This window comes from Mesocricetus auratus, unplaced genomic scaffold (genome assembly GCF_017639785.1).
Source record: "Mesocricetus auratus isolate SY011 unplaced genomic scaffold, BCM_Maur_2.0 Super-Scaffold_100004, whole genome shotgun sequence".
NCBI classification, from domain to species: domain Eukaryota; kingdom Metazoa; phylum Chordata; class Mammalia; order Rodentia; family Cricetidae; genus Mesocricetus; species Mesocricetus auratus.
Genome location: NW_024429189.1, coordinates 97,763,500 through 97,769,759, shown reverse-complemented (window position 1 = coordinate 97,769,759; position 6,260 = coordinate 97,763,500).

Below are 6,260 nucleotides of genomic sequence, written 5' to 3'. Positions count from 1 at the left end.
TTCCCTGTGCCTGCCTTTTCTTTCTGCCTGGATGGTCCCCAAAGGCAGCGAGTTCCTGCCATGTCCTTTATCCCTTTCACCTAGCTGTCCTCATAAAGACCCTGTGGATCTCATGTTATGGGTCCCACTGCTTATTAGATTGATGGTACTGTCAGTGGGCAGGTTTTGTAAAGTGTGACAGCCTACTTCTAGCACTGGGTGACCCCACTCCACCTCCAGCCTCCCTCCAGTATCCTCCAACTTTGTCCAAATCCAAGCTGCAGATTTTCACCAGTTTGTGGCCACTCAGGTTCCCACCCTTGCCCATGGACTCTCTCTGTCTCTTTAAGCTTTCTGTATGACTCTCAACCCTGTCCACACACTGATCTCAATCCTATGGATGGTGGCTACATGTCACTTGAAACCCTGACCAAGATACTCTGATCATGGTAAGACCTTCACTCTAATGATTAGCTGACCGACAATAACGCTGACATTTGTAAATCCCGAGGTCTGGCCATTCCATTCATAGGTATAATTCAGCATATTTCATGGGAGAAACTCTTGGGCCCTATGTTCTGGGAGACACACACACTACAACAGTCATACAGAGCTGAAACGATGGGTCGGGAGATGGGCTCAGCCATTAGAGCATTTGTTGTTCTTGCAGAGGAGCCAGGACATTCCCAGCACCCACATGACCATTCACTTCCTTCATCACTCCAGTTCCTGGGGCCCCAACACCCTCTTCTGACCTCCATAGCACCAGGCCCACATGTGGTGCACAAACATATATGAGCTTAAAATAAATGTAAAAAGAAAAAGAATTAAAAGGAACTTGTGCCGGTTACCTATTGTTATTACTGTGTAACAAATTACTACCAATGCAAAGGCTCGAGTCAACACATGATTTGTCTTTCTATTTAATTAATTAATTATTCTTTTTTATTCTTTTTGAGGGTCAAATCTGAGCATGGCTCAGCCGGATCTTCAGCTTCCAGGATGCTTACAAGGTTAAGGTTGAGGTGTCAGCTAGAACTGTGACCTCACCCTCAGGCTTAAGCTGAACTGGGGAAGGAGGCACACTCTGTTAACAGATCAGTCCCTTGATTAAAAAAAACTAGCCAGGCAGTGGTGGCACACTCCTTTAATCCCAGCACTTGGGAGGCAGAGGCAGGCTGATCTTTGTGTGTGTTCAAGGACAGCCTGGTCTACAGAGTGAGTTCCAGGATAGCCAGGGCTGTTACATAGAGAAACTCTGTCTCAAAAAAACTCTCCCCCCAAAAATTAAAGGACTGGAGCTAAGGTTAGGTAGTTAAGAGGACTAGGACTCACAACTGCCTGTAACCCCAGTTCCAGGGGGATCTGATAACCTGTGGCCTCTGAGGGTATCTGCACATAGGTGCATACTCACACATATACATCATCAGAAATAATTTTTAAAAGAGTGGGTAGCAAGATGGAAATTATAATCATCTCATGTAATGTAATCATAGAAGTGATATCCCAACACATTTGCCATATTCTGCTTATCAGAAGCACATTATGGGGTCCAGTCCACATTTAGGGAAGGGTTATTTACTGGCATCCACATCAGGAAGAATTGTTGGAGTTGTTTTTCCTTTTGTGATCTTCCTGCCTCTGCCTCTCTCAGCAAATCCTACTGGCATGTGCTACCACAACTGGCTATTTTTCCTTTTGTGGTAATGAAGGAACAAAATTGAGGGCAGTGGTAGTTCCCTTTGAGAGGAGGTTGGAGAAATATGAAAGAAACTCAGTTTACATTATTTGCAATGTAACTTGGGGGCAGGTGGTGGGTTTATATGTGTGAATTATTTATGGAATCAATGACTGAATGATATTAAGAATGTGCTGGGGACTGTATCTCAGTTGGTAGAACGTTTACCTAGTACAAGGTGTGGTTGCCAATACTTGTAATCTCAGCACTTGGGAGACAGAGACATAAGGATTGAAAATTCAGTATTATCCTTGGCCACACAGTAAATCCATAGACCTGTCTCAAAAAGAAAAGATTGGGAATTAGGAATTCTCTTAGTTGTTATGAGGAGACACCATGACCAAGGCAACTTTGAAAAGAAAGCATGTAGTTGGGGCTTCCTTACAGGTTTAGAAGGTGGCATGATCATCGTGGCGGGGATCTTGGGGTCAGGAAGGCATGGTGCTGGAACAGTAGCTGGGATCTCACGTAATCTGCAAGTTGTAGGAAAAGAGAGAGCAAGACTGGCTTTAATAATGACTTTTGAGCCGGGCGTTGGTGGCACACACCTTTAATCCCAGCACTCGGGAGGCAGAGGCAGGTGGATCTCTCTGAGTTCGAGACCAGCCTGGACTACCAAGCAAGTTCCAGGACAGCCTCCAAAGCCACAGAGAAACCCTGTCTCGAAAAATAAAAAAAAAATGACTTTTGAAACCTCAAAGCCCACCTCAATGAAAGGCCACACCTCCTCCAACAAGACCACATCCATTCCTGCAAGATCACACCCACTCCAGCAAGGCCACACTTCCTGATCCTTCCCAAACAGTCCCACTAACTGGGAACCAAACAAAAATCTAACAACAAATTAAAATCGTCTGGTGAAATGGCTCATCAGGTAAAGGCACCTTGAGTTCAATGCCTTGGACCCACATGGTAGAAGGGAGAACTTACTCTCACAGGTTATTCTCTAAACTCATAAATTCTGATTCCCTCCAGTTTATTCATTCCATAATTTCCCAAATGTTTAAAGATGAGTAGGACAAGCATTGGTGGCACAAGCCTTTAATCCCAGTACTTGGGAGGCAGGGCAGGCATTTCTCCGTGAGTTGGAAGCCAGCCTGGTCTATGGAGCAGTTCCAGGACAAGTAGGGCTACACAGAGAAACCCTGTCTTGAAAAAACAAACAAACAAAACAAAAAACAAACAAAAAGATAAGCTAAAAAAGACTGACATTCCTGTAGACGGAAAGCATGTAAATGGCATCTAAAAATTCTTACTTAATGTTTTGAATAGATTAAGCATACCCATGATTTAAACACACCACACACACACACACACACACACACACACACACACACACACACACACGTAAAAGGACACCTGGACATCCTTCCAGAATATTCTTACTTTTTTGAGATGGGGTCTCTCTAAGCAGTCTTCAACTTAAATTCCTGTGCATCAGCTTCCTGAGTGCTGGGATTGTAGGCATGCACCAGTCACACCTATAGGCCTAGCAGTGGGTGAGACAGTAGCAGGTCTTAGATACTTAGTGCATTTGTTGTCTTATGTTTCTTCTTCTTTACACACAGGGAAATGTGTTGCATTCTGTGTTCTGTACCTCATGTAGATCTGTGAGGATTCATTTTATGAACAAATTTAACTGGGCCACAGGGCATCCAGTCACTTAATCAGTGTTGTTCTAAGTGTTCTGTGGGAGTGTTCTGGGACATCAGTAGAGGAGTGAATCAGATTGCCCTATCTTCTGTGGGTAGGCTGGCCTCATCCAATCAGTGGGAAGACTGAGTAGACCACAACAGCTAATCGTCCCTTAGGTATGAGAGAATTCTTATAGTCTGATGACTTTTGAACTGGCAGCTCAGCCCCACCCAACCTTCTCTTCGAACTCAGGCAGAAACATTGGCTCTTGCTGAGTCTTGAGCCTAAGCCTAATGGCCTTTGTACCAGAGCTACCCCATCAGCTCTCCTAGTTTTCAAGCCTCAGAATCTGCATGGGAACCGAATGAATAATTTACCTTCCTGTACCTCTACCAAGTCACCCTGCTGACCAGGGGACTCACCAGCCACCGTCATTTTTGTGAGCCAACTCCTTATACCAAAGCAATCACTCAGTCTCTTTCTTTCAGTTCTGCTTTTGTGCTGGTTTCAAACAGTTCTGCTTTTCTGGAGAACTTTGACTGATACAAGATTCTTCCATGCTGCTGTGCTGAAAATTTCCTCTTTTGGAAACTTTTGTTTAATCATCCTATACTTGGATACTTATTTCCTATTTTATTATTAATAATAGTAATGCAGCAATTAGTAGGCTCACACCCTAATAACAGCATTGCGCAAGGAGTTATCTGGATGACAAATTTTATAATTGGGGTTTCTAGGTTAGAGAGTGTTATATGCTGGGTGTGGTAGCATATGCCTATAATACTAGCACTCTGGAGCCAGAGGCATAATGATTCTCCACAAATTGGAGACCAGCCTGGTCTATATAGCAAGCCTCAGGCTAGCTAGGGAGAGACTGTGCCTCAAACAAAAGAAATGAATATATCTGTAGTCTGGATATTATGACATTGTTCCAAAAAAGGGGCACGGCTGGCTCATAGCAGAGGCAAACACCGAGAACTGGTGGTCTTCCTTTGTTAGCTTGTACCGTGCAGTGTTTCCAAGAAATAGTTGCCAGTTTTTCTATTGGTGAGGATGTGAAGTAACTGGCTCTTTTACTGTACTAATTGGAGTTTCAGTAAGTGCAAACACTTTAGATAACAGTGTGGGTATTTCCTACAAACAGATGGCTATATTTTATGTTAGGGTCCCATCAGAAGAACAGAAGAAATTTGTTTTTACTTTTTATATGCTATTGCTTTGCATCCCACCCCTCCCCAAACAATTTATTTATTTATTTATTTGAGACAGGGTTTCACTATTTAGCCCTGACTAACCTGGAACTCACTGTGTAGACCAAGTTGGATTTGAACTCAACAGAGATCTGCAAACCTCTGCTTCCCCAGTGCTGGGGCTAACAGTGTGTATTCCCATGTCTGGTGTGTGTGTGCGTGTGCGTGTGCATGTGCGCGTGTGCGTGTGTGCGTGTGCGTGTGTGTGTGTGTGTGTGCACCACATGTGCACAGAGTCCCCGGATATCAGAAGAGGACACCAGGTCTCCTGGAATTGGAGTCACAGGCAGTTGTGACTATGGGTACTGGGAATCAAATCCCTGCTGGGTTTGTTTGTTTCGTTGTTCTCTGAGACAGATTTCTCTGTGTAACAGCCCTGGCTGTTCTTTGTAGACCAGACTGGCCTCGAACTCACAGAGATCCACTTGTCTTTGGGATCAAAGGTGTGCACCACCATACCCTACCTGGCTCAAATCCTGGTTGTAGGAGCAGCAAATGCTCATAACTACTGAGCCATCTCTCCAGCCCCCAAGCATCCATCAGCTTTGTTAGATGTTATCAGTTTTTCAAGGAAATTGATTTCAGCTTAGTTTTTATTTAATAAAGTTCAGAGTATTCTGGAGATGGAAGTGGTATTTTCCATGTGCCCTGTATGTTTTACTAACCTGGACCTGCCCCTAACTCCATCGAATCTGGTGTCCTAGCTTTGAATAAGGCCCTGGGCACAGGAATCTTAAAGGCTGGGACATTTCTGATGCTGGTGTACCTTCTTCTTGGTATACAGACCCATCGAGAAGCAACACAACAGCCATATAACTTCTAACTTGGTGTTCTCATGGCACTCAAAGTCTAACTCCAGAACCATCTGTGTTCTTTTCTGGAAGCATGCAGCATGCCTTACTACAGGCAGCTCCATCTCACAGGTTTTCCCAGGTAGCCAAGATGCTCAGAGTCTGGGACTGCGAGCAGTGTTGACAAGAACAGGGAAACACAGTTCTTTCTGTGAGGTGTTCAACAGTAAATTGTGGGCGCCTTGCACTGGGAGCAGCACGGTAGCTTGCTCATCTTACATATCCAGGAAATACGTTAAAAGGAGTTGACAATTAGAAAATGACCCCAGACAGCGAACTGTTAGCAACTAGTCTGTGCTTTTCACCAAAAGATGGTTTTCAAGTAAAAGCAGGAGAGGAAAGGCAGCACAAACCCAGGCAGTAAAATAAACACGAGAAATAGGGATCAGAGGGAACTATGGTAAATTGATGTCTTCCCAAGAAGCAGAAACCACTACTTCTAAGCCTTGTGTCCTATCTGAAATGTGGTTGTGTGTATTGTTAGATCTGACATTTCAAGAAAAGATTGGAAATCAGAATCCTTTTGTGAACGAGCGGCAAACGGACAAGAGGAGTAATTATTTATAAAAGCCTCTGAAGGTTATACATCTGCAGGCTACTTTTGCCTGGCATGGTGGCTGGCTACTTAAGACCCACTGTCTAGTAACCTGGCAAAGAGCGGATACGGACTACATGACATGGCTTTCGGAAAGGTGGGAGTAGGGGTTAAGTAGGCTGGGATTAGAATGAAAAATTCTCAATGTCCGTGCTGGAGGACAGAATCTTCTCAACAGTAGGGAGCGCACGTACCACCCGAAACACTGACAA